Raw genomic sequence first — 14,381 nt, forward strand, 5'->3', positions numbered from 1 at the left:
AATGGTATTAGTGCCTTTACAAAATAGACCCCCAAAAGCTCCCTTCTCCTTTCTGCCATGTGCACAAAGAGCAAGAAGACAGTTATTTATATACCAAAAGTGGGTTCTCACCAGACATAGAAGCTGCTGGTGCCTTAATCTTGGACTTCTCAGCCTCCAGAACTGGCAGAAATAAATTTCTGTTGTTTACAAGCTAGCCAGTCAATGGTATTCTATTATAGAAGCCTGAACTAAGACACTTCGTTAGATCCTGATTCTATTCTATGGGAGAAACTCCCTTGTCTCTAGTCCTCTGGGGCTTGTGACTTTGCCTTCTGAGACAAATTTCCTTATCTATTTTCCTCTAGGCCACATCTGAAGTTGGAATTGGAAAGTGGGCCTCTTTGGAGGTTGTATAAATTTCACAGCCTGCTTTCTAATGCAAGTTTGGGGGCTGGTGGTTGTTTTATAGACTGAAAAATTACTGGCATTTTCAGGCCAGATTTGTGGTTTTGTTGAGAATACAATTCCATCAAAATTTAGTAAGCTTTCTATCTATTTACTACCAGTTGGTTCTATGTCAAAATTTCTTCTTGTCATGGTTCTTAAGCCTTCCAACTCTCTTATTTATTCACTTCTGTGCTTAGCAAATTTAATTCTCTGTTATTTTAACGGTGGCTATTTTAAGGTCATCTAAAACAACAGGCTGGATTAGGAAGGCATCACATCTACAGGGCCACCACAGTCCACATGAGAAGTCTTAATGAGCAATTTTTGAAAATGGTACTGACCAAAGTCTCTACTTTATGAGGCATAGTTGCAGTTGACTTTCCCAGCTTTGAGGGTCCAAATTATTAGATGTTATATTAGTTTAAATTGTAAGCCACAGTCAGAGAATGTGACTCCCTTAGTTTTCATTTTTACTTGTAAATGGGTTAATTCTTGCCTGATATATCTCTCATGATACCTTGCTAAAAGCAGCATGGAACAGTTAACACATAAACACACACCAACATTCTATCTTTTTGTTTTGTTTTGTTTTTTGGACCACTTCCTTTAGAAAACTATGGGTACAACAAGCACATGGTCTGCTTTCCACGTTATCAGCAGTAACAGGTTCACCAAATATTCTTCTATGACATTACAAATGTAACCACCTTTCTAACCTTCCATTATATGTTTCCTTGCTGCATAGTGACTGATTAATCAATGTCACATATTTTAGGTTTTTGTTATGGCAGTACTCTACTCTTGGTAGCAGTTTTTGTATCACTTAAGGTAAAGTATAAGCTGCTATAATAAAAAGGCACAAAATAAAGTTACTCAAATGAGATAGGGATTTTTCTCTCACCTAACAGTCCAGAGCAAGGCATCTCTTCTTCACGAGGTCATCCAGAGACACAGGCTATATAATTCCTTAGGAAGTTGCCCCATCTATACGGTGGGACCTTGTCAGCCAGCACTATAATTGTGATCCAGCTTACAAAAAGAGGAAAGAGAAAATGGTTGGCAAGCATTTTCATTCTTAAAAGACTTGAATGGATATTTCACACTTTTATTAGATACCCTTGGCCTGACATTGGTCAAATGGCCATATCTACTTCAAGGGAGACTGGGAAATGACAATTAATTCCAGTTAGGTAGTCATGGGCACAGCTAAAACTTGGTGATTCCATTATTAAGAGTAATGTGTTGGATAGATGTTGGGAAACAGCAAACTATCACAGTGGGTTTGAGAAGGTTGATTACCACTTAACATGATATACTGTTGATTTTTTTTTTTAAAAAAGGAGCACATACACATTAGTTTTATAAAAATTACTTTAAAGAAGATGTTTCTAAAATAATAGCTATTTCAGGTCAGGCCTACACCTTAGGCAACTGACTCTGGAAGAGAAAACGGTGTAGAATTTTATAAACTTTTAAAAAATTATATGATTTAGGTGTACAGAATTTTAATTTAATGTTGATATATACTACAAAGTGATCACCATCACAAGTCTAGTTGCCATCCATCACCATACAGTTGATCCCCTTCACCCACTTCGCCCACCTTCCAATCCCCTTTCCCTTTGGTAACTGCTAATCTGTTCTCTGTATCTATGAGTTGTTTTTGTTTTATTTTGTTTGCTCATTGTTTCTTTTTGGTTCCACATATGAGTGAAATCATATGGTATCTGTCTTTGTCTGACTTATTTCACTTAATACATTCAAGGTCCATCCATGTTGTCTCAAATGGCAGAATTTCATTCTTTTATGGCTGAATAGTATTCCATTGTGTATATATAAATATACACCATATCTTCTTTATCCATTCATCCATCGATGGATACTTTGGTTTTTTTCCATTTCTTGGCTATTGTAAATAATGCTGCAATGAACATAGGGAATATATTTTTCAAATTAGTGTTTTCATATTCTTCAGATATATACCTAGAAGTGGAATAGTGGGGTCATACAGTAGTTATATTCATAATCTTTTGAGGAATCTCCATACTGTTTTCCATAGTAGCTGCACCAATCTACAGTCCCACCAACAGTGTATAAGAGTTCCCTTTTCTCCACATCCTCTCCAACATGTGTTATTTCTTGTCTTTTTGGTAATAGCCATTCTATTGGTGTGAGGTGATACTTCATTGTGGTTTTGATTTGCATTTCCCTAATAATTAGTAATGTTGAACATCTTTCCATGTGCCTGTTGGTCATCTGTATGTCTTCTTTGGAAAAATGTCAATTCAGGTCCTCTGCCTATTTTAAAATCATGTTGTTTGCCTTTTTTGTTGAATTGTATGAATTCTTCATATATTTTGGATATTAACCCCTTATCAAATATATGATTTACAAATATCTTCTCTCTTTAAGTAGATTGTGGAGTCAGGTCCACAAAAACATGCTAAGATTGATGTCAAAGAAGATACTGCCTGTTTTCTTCTAGGAATTTTATGATTTTAGGTCTTACATTCAATACTTTAATTCATTTTGAGTTAATTCTTGTATGTGGTATAAGATAGTGATCCAGTTTTCCCAACACTATTTATTGAAAAGGTTGTTTTTTTGTCATTGTATATTCTTACTTCCCTTGTTGTAAATTAATTGTCCATATATGTGTGGATTTATATCTGGACTCTCTATTCTGTTCCATTGATCTGTGTGTCTGTTTTTGTGAGAGTACCATCTTGTTTTGATTATTGTAGCTTTGTAGTATAGCTTGAAATCAGGGAGCATGATGCCTCCTGTTTAGTTCTTTATTCTCAAGATTGTTTTGGCTATTTGGGTCTTTTGTGGTTCCACACAGATTTTAGGATTATTTGTTCTAGTTCTGTGAAATATGCCATTGGAATTTTGATAGGGAGTACACTGAATCTGTAGACTGTTTTAGGTACTATGGACATTTTAACAATATTAATTCTTCCAATGCATAAGCACAATACTTTTCCATTTATTTGTGTCTTCTTCAATTTCTTTCAGCAGTGTTGTATAGTTTTCAGTGAACATGTCCTTTACCTCCTTGCTTAAATTTATTCCTAGGTATTTTATTATTTTTGATGCAATTGTAAAAGGGATTGTTTTCTTAATTTCTCTTTCTGAAAGTTATTTATTAGTTTATGGAAAAATAAGAGATTTCTGTATATTGATATTGTATCCCGTGACTTTATTAAATTCACTAGTTACAACATTTTTCTTTCTTTTTTTTTTTTGGTGGACTGTTTAGGGTTTTCTATATATAGTATCATGCCATAGGCAAAGAGAGAAAGTTTTACTTCTTCCTTTCCAATTTGGATTCCTTTATTTCTTTCTCTTACCTAATTGCTATGGCTAGAACCTCCACTACAAGATTGAATAAAAGTAGTGATAGTGGGTATCCTTGTCTTGGTCCTGATCTTAGAGGAAATGCTTTCAGCTTTTCACAGTTGTTGTGAAACTGTTGTGAGTATGTTGGCTGTGGATTTGTCACATATGGTCTTTATAATGCCAAGGTATATACCCACTATACCCACTTTGTTGAGTGTTTTTTTTTTTAATCATAAATGGATGTTGAATTTTGTCAAATATTTTTTCTACATCTATTGAGATGATATGATTTTTATTCTTCATTTTGTTAATGTGATGTACCATGTTGATTGATTTGCAGATGTTGAGCCATCCTTGCATCCTTAGAATAAATCCCACTTGGTCATGGTGTATGATTGTTTTAATGTATTGTTGGATTTGGTTTATTAATATTTTGTTGAGGATTTTTGCATCTATGTTCAGCAAGGATATTGGCCTGTAATTTTCTTTTTTGGTCCTTTTGGTATCAGGGTAATGCTTGCTTTGTAAAATGTACTTGGATGTGTTCCTTCTGCTTCAATTTTTTTGGAACAGATTGAGGATAGATGTTAACTCTTCTTTGAGTGTTTTGTGGAATTCACCAGTGAAGTCATCTAGTCTGGGGATTTTCTTTGTTGGGAGAATTTTTATTACTGTTTCAACCTCCTTACTAGTAATCAATCTATTCATATTTTCTATTTATTCCTGAGTCTTGGAAGATTGTACATTTATAGGAGTTTATCTATTTCTTCTAGGTTATCCAATTTTTTGACATGAACTTGTTTATAGTAGTCTCTTATGATTCCTTGTATTTCTGCAGTATCAGTTGTAACTTCTTTCATCTCTAACTTTATTTATTTAAATCCTCTCTTTTTCTTGGTCAGTCTAGCTAAAGATTTGTCAATTTTTCCCCCAAAGAATCAGCTCTTAATTTAATCAATTTTTTCTACAGTTCTTTTTATTTGTTTTATACAGCAGGTTCTTATTAGTCATCAATTTTATACACATCAGTGTATACATGTCAATCTCAATCGCCCAATTATAGATTTTTAAAGTTTCTATTTTATTTATTTCTGCTCTGATCTTCATTATTTTCTCCTTCTACTAATCTTGGGTTTCATTTGTTCATCTTGTAGTTCCTTTAGGCATAAGGTCAGGTTAATTATTTGACATGTTTGTTGTTTCCTGAGGTAGGCTTGTATTGCTATAAACTTCCATCTTAGAACTACATTTGCTGTGTCCTATAGATTTTTGGTCATTGTGTTTCTATTTTCATTGACTCCAGGCATTTAAAAAATATTTCCTCTTTTGTTTCTTCAGTGACCCATTGCTTAGCCTCCACATGTTTTGTTTTGCTTTATTTTTGCATTTTTTTCCTTGTAGTTGATTTCTAGTCTCATACAGTTGTTGGAAAAGATGCTTGATAGTATTTCAATTTTCTTAAGTTTATTGAGACTTGTTTTGTGGCCTATCATGTGATTTATCCTGGAGAATATTCCATATGCACTTGAGAAGAATGTATTCTGCACCTTTTGGGTGGGATGTTCTATATATCTATTAAGTCCATCTGATATCATGTGTCATTTAAGGTCAGTGTTTCATTATTGACATTCTGTTTGGTTGATCTGTACATTTTTGTTAGTGGAGTTAAAGTTGCCTGCTATTATCACGCTCCTCTCAATTTCTCCCCTTATGTCTGTTAATATTTGCTTTATATATTAAGGTGTTCCTGTGTTGGGTGCATATATATTTACAATTATTATATCTTATTGTTGGGTTGGTCCCTTTATCATTATGTAATGTCCTTGTCTCTTGTTACAGACTCTGTTTTAAGGTCTATTTTGTCTGATATAAGTATTGCTACCTCAGCTTTCTTTTCGTTTCCATTTGAATGGAATATTTTTCCATCCCCTCACTTTCAGTTTATGTGTGTCTTTTGGTCTAAGTGAGTCTCTTATAGGCAGCATTTATGTGCGTCTTGTTTTCTTGTATCCATTCAGCCACTCTATGGTTTTTGATTGGAACATTTAGTCCATTTACATTTAAAGTAATTTTTGACATACTTATTGCCATTTTATTTGTTTTAGGATTGTTTTTGCTCTCTTTCCTTGTGATTTGATGACTATCTTTAGTGTTATGTTTGGATTCCTTTCTCTTTCTGGTATATCTATTACATATTTTTGGTTTGTGATTACCATGAGGTTTATGTGTGCATCCCTGAACTACTTATTGTGGATGTAGACAATTTTACTACTGTCTTTTAACCTTCCTACTACCTTATAAATTGCAGATCTAGTCCCTTTACTGTATGTTTGCCTTTACTAATGATATTGTGTGTTTGTAATTTTCATATTTCTAGTTGTGGCCTTTTCTTTTCCACTTAGAGAGGTCTCTTTAACATTTCTTGTAAAGTTGGTTTAGTGGTACTGAACTCTTTTAGGTTTCTATTATGAAACTCTTTATCTTTCTTTTAAATCTAAATGAAAGCCTTGCCAGTTAAAGTATACTTGGTTGTAGATTTTTTTGCCTTTCATCATTTTAAATATCATGTCTCTCCATTATAGCCTGCAAAGTTCCTGCTTAAAAGTCAGCTGAGAGTCTTATGGGAGTTCCCTTATTCATAACTAGTTGCTTTTTCCTTGTTGTTTCAAAAATTCTCTTTCATTTTTGCCATTCTGATTACAACTTGTCTTAGTGTAGATCTCTTTGGTTTCATTTTGTTTGAAACTCTCTGGACTTCCTGGACTTGGATATCTGTTTCCTTCCCCAGGTTAGGGAAGTTTACCATTATATATCTTCATAGAAGTTCTCTGCCCCTTTCTCTTTCTCTATTCTCTTAATGCACACTTATAATGCAAATGTTAGTACACATGATGTTGTCCCAGACATCTCTTAAACTATCCTCAGTTTTAAAAATTCTTTTTTCTGTTCACCTTGGGTGATTTCCACCACTCTGTCTTCCAGTTTGCTGATTCTTTCTTCTGTATCATCTAATCTACTGTTGACTTCTAGTGTATTTTTTTCACTTATTGTATTTTTTGGTTCTGTTAGATTCTTCTTCATAATTTCTCTTCTTTGAAAATCCCACTGTGTTTTCCATTCTTTTCCCAAGTTTGGTAGGCAATTTTATGATCATTACCTTGAATTCTATATTGGGTGGATTGCTTATCATCACCTCATATAGTTCTTTTTCTGAGGTTATGTCTTGTTCCTCCTTTTGGAAGATATTCCTCTGTCTCCTCATTTTTCCCAATCCTCTCTGTTTATTTCTATTTTTAGGTTGGTCAGTTATATTTCCCAATATTGGAGAAGTGGTCTTATGTAGAAGTGGTCCTATGGGGCCCAGCAGAATGCTCCCCTCTGGTCATCAGTTATATGCTCTAGAAGAGCCCATGATGTGGGCTGTGTGTGCCCTTAGGTTGCAGTGGGGCTGACTACGCTGGGTGTCCTCATAGGCAGGGCTGGACCCTGGCTCAGCTGGCTGAGTCTGTGTCTTTTGAAGAGGCTGTTGGCCTACTGGAGGTCAGAACCTGGTCCTCATGCAGCTATCTACATGGCCTGAGGGGAGTTGAGGCTGGTACCGGCCTGCTGGTGGGCAGTGCTGGGTCCCTGTGTGGTTGACTGCTTGGCCTTGGGGGAACTTGATACTGGTGCCATCCTGCTGGTGGACATGTTAGCATCCAGTGCTACTAGGCTAGAGGGATTATTCCAAAGTGGCATTTGCCATCACCATTGTTATTGCAGTAAAATGATTACCACCAAATGGCTGCTGCCATGTTTCCATCCCCAAGGGGAGTCCGAGCCGACTCCTGCCTCTCCAGGATGTTGTCCATGATCAATAAATGGGTTGGACACAGGCTCCTTTCAAACTACTGCCTCCATGGTGGAACTCAGAGCCTGTGAGATTTTTTGCATGGCTTTAAGAATGGAGTCCCTTCCTGGGAAAGAAAAACAGGACTGGAGGGATCAGGCGCCCTGACTCCAGAGTATACTACAAAACTACAGTTATCAAAACAGTATGGTAGGGCTTCCCTGGTGGTGCACTGGTTGAGGGTCCACCTGCCGATGCAGGGAACACGGGTTCATGCCCCAGTCCAGGAGGATCCCACATGCCGCAGAGCAGCTGGGCCCATGAGCCATGGCCGCTGAGCCTGCGCATCCAGAGCCTGTGCTCCGCAACGGGAGAGGCCACAGCAGTGAGAGGTCCGCGTACCGCAGAAAAAACAAACAAACAAAAAAAACCACCAAAAACATTATGGTACTGGCAAAAAATAGAAATGTAGATCAATGGAAAAGGATAGAAAGCCTAGAAATAAACTCATGTACCTATGGTAAATTAACCTATAACAAAGGAGGCAAGAATATACAATGGAGAAAAGACAGTCTCTTCAATAAGTGGTGCTGGGAAAACCAGACAGGTACATGTAAAAGAATAAAATTATAACATTCTTTAACACAATACACAAAAATAAACTCAAAATGGATTAAAGACCTAAATGTAAGACTGAATATTATTAAACTCTTAGAGGAAAACATAGCTAGAACACTCTTTGACATAAACTGCAGCAATATCTTTTTGAATCCACCTCTTAATGAAAATAAAACAAAAATAAACAAATTGTACCCAATTAAACTTAAAAGCTTTTAGCACAGAAAAAGAAACCATAATCAAAACGAAAAGATAACCCACGTAATGGTAGAAAATATCTGCAAATGAAGCGACCAACAAGGGATTAATCTCCCAAATATACAAACAGCTCATGCAGCTCAATATCAAAAAAACAAACAACCCAATTAAAAATGGGCAGAAGACATAAATAGACACTTCTCCAAAGAAGACATACAGGTGGCCAAAAGGCACATGAAAAGATGTTCAACATCACTAATTATTAGAGAAATGCAAGTCAAAACTACAATGAGGTACCATCTCAGACCAGTCAGAATGGCCATCATCATAAAGCCTACAAACAATAAATGCTGGAGATAGTGTGGAGAAAAGGGAATCCTCCTACACTGTTGGAGGGAATGTAAATTGGTACAACCACTGTGTAGAACAGTATAAAGGTACCTTAAAAAACTAAAAATAGAACTACCATATGATCCAGCAGTCCCACTCCTGAGCATATATCCAAAGAAAACCATAATTCAAAAAGACACATGCACCCCAATGTTCATTGCAGCACTATTTACAATAGCTAAGACATGGAAGTAAGCTAAATGTACATCGACAGACGAATGGATAAAGAGGATGTGGTACATATATACAATGGAATATTACTCAGCCATAAAAATGAAATAATGTCATTTGCAGCAATATGGATGGACCTAGACATTATCATACTAAGTGAAGTAAGTCAGAGGAAGACAAATATGATATCACTTATATGTGGATCTAAAAAAATGATACAAATGAACTTATTTACAAAACAGAAAGAGATTCACAGACTCTGAAAACACACTTATGGTTACCAAAGTGGAAAGGAGGGGTGTGGGAATAAATTAGGAGTTTGGGATTAACATATACACACTAAGACTTCCAAAAGTAATTATCGGGCTTCCCTGGTGATGCAGTGGTTGAGAGTCCGCCTGCCAACGCAGGGGACATGTGTTCGTGCCCCGGTCCGGGAAGATCCCACATGCCGCAGAGCAGTTGGGCCTGTGAGCCATGGCCGCTGAGCCTGTGCATCCGGAGCCTGTGCTCCACAACGTGAGAGGCCACAACAGTGAGAGGCCCATGTACCGCAAAAAAAAAAAAAAAAAAAGTAATTGTCTTTTCTTTATGCTTCTTGACAAAAGCAAGCAGCATATCAGATGTAAACATATAGCACAGTTAGAATTTATTTAGTTATTTGTACAAATCCAAGGCAGATTTTTGTTTTGTTTGGTTTTGGTTTTGGCTGTGTTGGGCCTTCATTGCTGCATGTAGGCTTTCTCTAGTTGCGGCGAGTGGGGGCTACTCTTCATTGCGGTGCACAGGCTTCTTATTGTGGTGGCTTCTCATTGTGAACATGGGCTCTAGGCACACAGGCTTCAGTAGTTGTGGCATACAGGCTCAGTTGTCCTGTGGCATGTGGAGTCTTCCCAGACCAGGGCTCGAACCCGTGTCCCCTGCATTGGCAGGCAGGTTCTTAACCACTGTACCAGCAGGGAAGTCCCCCAAGACAGATTTAATGGCACTTTTAAGATTACCTAAAATATAGTATATGTTACATTAAATCTAAGTAAGGAATTTATTTTATGTTTTATTAATTCAATAAATATTGCCTGAGTATCTCCTTCAGGCATTATACTTCCAAAGATGATGTAAAAGGAGAAATTATTCAAGTGGATGTAATACACATATTCACTAAAACAAGTAAGTTGTCGTTAATTAGAAGGCACTGTTGGTAGTGTTATGGAGTTAGCAGGTGTGATACTTTATACAAAAACGATATGCTAGAGAACAAGAATTTGAAGATTCCATTGTAATTAGGGATTTCAAAAAGTAAAACATAAAAATATTCCAAAGTCTAAAGTAGTAGTTCTCAATTAGGGATGATTTGGCAATGTCTAGAGATAGTCTGGGTTGTCACAACTGGGGAGGTGCTACCAGCCCACTACTTCTACCTACTTCTACCAGTAGGTAGAAGCCAGGGATATTGTTAAACATCCTCCATTGCATAGAACAGCCCTTCACAGCAAAGAATTAGTTGGCCAAAAATGTCAACAGTGCCAAGGTTGAGAAACCCAGGTCTAAAGTGACGTAAGTGATTGAATGTGATTTCGTAAGTATTAATTTATTCTCTGAAAGACACAATGACATGTAAGTGTATTTTCATAAATATGAAAAATGATGTAGTCAGAACAAACATAATATATTTTATACAACATAGACCTATTGCTGTGCATTTATAATTACAAAAATACCAATGGAAAAAATTTTTGAATAGCATTATATTGACTTTCTTAGATGAGCAGTGATTTTTACCTTCTGAAGATTTTACAATGCAGATATTTCTTTCATTTCTTCAGCAAATTTTTAAAGAACATCTATTTTCTAGATATTCTATGTAAGATGCTGAAATTCAACTAACAGCTTTAATCGGAAACTAAACAGAAAATTACAATCAATGTGACTAGTGCTATTATAGAGTAATGAACAAGCTATAGTGTTAGGACAGAAGAGGGAGTGATAACTCATGTAGCTGTTCAAGAAATCTGGGGTAAGAGAAGAATATCAAAGATAGCATCCCAGAGGAACAAATATCTGATCTGAATCAATGTTTATATCTGAAGATAGGAGGGCCTTATATGTATGTCATGCTAAATAAAAAACTTCTATTTTAGAGATACTAATTAAAACTCACATCCAAGGTGGTAAGAATCTGAAATAAGGCAGTCATCCAGTGGGGGGATGAGGGGAGGAGAAGGTGCACGGAAGATATGTTAAGAAGAATCAGTAGAACCAGTCAGAAGATACTTCCTGAGAACTAATATAAAGAAATTGACCCTAGTGGTAAAAAGTAAGACTAAACAATGCTGTGAGATGCTTTGAGGGTAAGCCAAAATGAACATGTAAATATTTATAATATAAAAATTTCCATCAACATATATATTTATTTATTGTATCATTAATAATTAATTAGGAAATTAATTATTCTTAATTTTATTTTAAGAATAAAACTGACTATAGAATACTTTAAAATATTGGCGTGAAGCTTCAGAGTCCCCATCCAACATGTAAAGAGCTTAGAAGTCATCATTACCACCCTCACAAAAAGAAAAAAATGAAACAAACTGAAAATCAAGAACTCTTCTTGTACCCTACTAACAACTGTGGTAACAGGGTAAACTGCTGCTCCTAAAACTGGAGAGGTAGACAGGCAGAAACAGAATCACAGCTTACCAGAAGCAGAAACCCAGGAGCAGAAGCCAGCAGCTGGACCTAATTTCAGTAGGAAAACTTTATTTATTTATTTAAATTTTTATTTTATTTTTTTATACAGCGGGTTCTAATTAGTCATCCATTTTACACACATCAGTGTATACATGTCAATCCCAATCTCCCAATTCATCATACGCCAACCCCCCCGACCCCCCCCCCCCCCCCGCCGCTTTATCCCCTTGGTATCCATATGTTTTTTCTCTATTTCTGTGTCTCAATTTCTGCTCTGCAAACCTGTTCATCTGCACCATATTCTAGGTTCCACATATATGCGTTAATATATGATATTTGTTCTTCTTTTTCTGACTTACTTCACTCTGTATGACACTCTCTAGATGCATCCATGTCTCTACAAATGACCCAATTTCATTCCTTTTTATGGCTGAGTAATATTCCATTGTATACATGTACCACATCTTCTATATCCATTCATCTGTCGATGGGCATTTAGGTTGCTTCCATGACCTGACTATTGTAAACAGTGCTGCAATGATCATTGGGGCACATGTGTCTCTTTGAATTATAGTTTTCTCTGGCTATATGCCCAGTAGTGACATTGCTGGGTCATAGGGTAATTCTACTTTTAGTTTTGTAAGGAACCTCCATACTGTTCTCCATAGTGGCTGTATCAATTTACATTCCCACTAACAGTGCAAGACGGTTCCCTTTTCTCCACACCCTTTCCAGCATTTGTTGTTTGTAGATTTTCTGATGATGCCTATGCTAACTGGTGTGAGGTGATACTTGATTGTAGTTTGGATTTGCATTTCTCTAATAATTAGTGATGTTGAGCAGCTTTTCATGTGCTTCTTGGCCATCTGTATGTCTTCTTTGGAGAAAAGCCTATTTAGTTTTCTGCCCATTTTTGGATTGGGTTGTTTGTTTTTTTAATATTGAGCTGCATGAGCTGTTTATATAGTTTGGAGATTAATCCTTTGTCCGATGATTCATTCGCAAATATTTTCTCCCATTGAGGGTTGTCTTTTGGTCTTGTTTATGTTTTCCTTTGCTGTGCAAAAGCTTTTAAGTTTTATTAGGTCCCATTTGTTTACTTTTGTTTTTATTTCCATTACTCTAGGAGCTGGATCAAAAAATACATTGCTGTGATTTATGACAAAGAGATTTCTTCCCATGTTTTCCTCTAAGAGTTTTATAGTGCCCAGTCTTATATTTAGGTCTCTAATGCATTGTGAATTTATTTTTGTGTATGTTATTAAGGAGTGTTCTAATTCATTCTATTACATGTAGCTGCCCAGTTTTCCCAGCACCACTTATTGAGGAGGCTGTCTTTCTCGCTTATATATCCTGGCCTCCTTTGTCATAGATTAGTTGACATAGGTGTGTAGGATTATCTGTGGGCTTCCTATCCTGTTCCATTGATCTATATTTCTGTTTTTGTGCCAGCACCATATTGTCTTGATTACTGTAGCTTTGTAGTATAGTCTGAAGTCAGGGAGTCTGATTCTTCCAGCTCCGCTTTCTTCCCTCAAGACTGCTTTGGATATTGGGGGTCTTTTGAATCTCCATGCAAATTTTAAGATTTTTTTTCTTGTACTTCTGTTAAAAATGCCATTGGTAATTTGATAGGGACTGCAGTGAATCTGTAGATTGCTTTCAGTAGTATAGTCATTTTCACAATATTGATTCTTCCAATCTAAGAACATGGTATATCTCTCCATCTGTTGGTATCAGCTTTAATTTCTTTCATCAGTGTCTTACAGTTTTCTGCAGACAGGTCTTTTGTCTCCCTAGGTAGGTTTATTCCTAGGTATTTTATTCTTTTTGTTACAATGGTAAATGGGAGTGTTTCCTTAATTTCTCTTTCAGATTTTTCATCAGTAATGTATAGTAATGCAAGAGATTTCTGTGCATTAATTTTGTATCCTGAAACTTTACCAAATTCATTGATTAGCTCTTGTAGTTTTCTGGTGGCATTTTTAGGATTCTCTATGTATAGTATAATGTCAAATGTAAACAGTGACAGTTTTACTCGTTCTTTTCCAATTTGTATTACTTTTATTTCTTTTTCTTCTCTGATTGCCATGGCTAGGACTACCAAAACTATGTTGAATAATAGTGGTAAGAGTGGACATCCTTGTCTCGTTCCTGATCTTAGAGGAAATGCTTTCAGTTTTTCACCATTGAGAATGATGTTTGCTGTGGTTTTGTCATATATGGCTATCATTATGTTGAAGTAGGTTCCCTCTATGCCAATTTTCGGAGAGTATTTAGCATAAATTGTGGTTGAAATTTATCAAAAGCTTTTTCTGCATCTATTGAGATGATCATATGGTTTTTATTCTTCAACTTGTTAATATAGTGTTTCACATTGATTGTGTATATTGAAGAATCCTTGCATCCCTGGGATAAATCCCACTTGATCATGGTGTATGATCCTTTTCATGTGTTGTTGGATTCTGTTTGTTACTATTTTGCTGAGGATGTTTGCATCTATATTCATCAGAGATATTGGTCTGTAATTTTCTTTTCCTGTAGTATCTTTGTCTGATTTTGGCATGAGGGTGATGGTGGCCTCATAGAATGAGTTTGAGTCTTCCTTCCTCTGCAATATTATGGACGAGTTTGAGAAGCATGGGTGTTAGCTCTTCTGTAAGTGTTTGACAGAATTCACCTGTGAAGCCATCTGGTTCTGGACTTTTGTTTGCTG

General features: G+C 36.2%; 1 protein-coding gene across 1 annotated transcript in view; it reads right to left on the minus strand.

The window, feature by feature from the left end:
• Window positions 1-1,336: 1,336 nt before the first annotated feature.
• RGS22 (regulator of G protein signaling 22) overlaps window positions 1,337-14,381 on the minus strand; it is a 181,304-nt gene continuing 168,259 nt past the window's right edge. The window contains exon 28 of the mRNA XM_073794632.1: window positions 1,337-1,458. The gene's annotated coding sequence lies outside the window, so the exon portion shown is untranslated. The remainder of the gene's footprint in view (window positions 1,459-14,381) is intronic.

The sequence above is a fragment of the Tursiops truncatus genome, chromosome 17 (assembly GCF_011762595.2).
Source record: "Tursiops truncatus isolate mTurTru1 chromosome 17, mTurTru1.mat.Y, whole genome shotgun sequence".
Classification (NCBI taxonomy): domain Eukaryota; kingdom Metazoa; phylum Chordata; class Mammalia; order Artiodactyla; family Delphinidae; genus Tursiops; species Tursiops truncatus.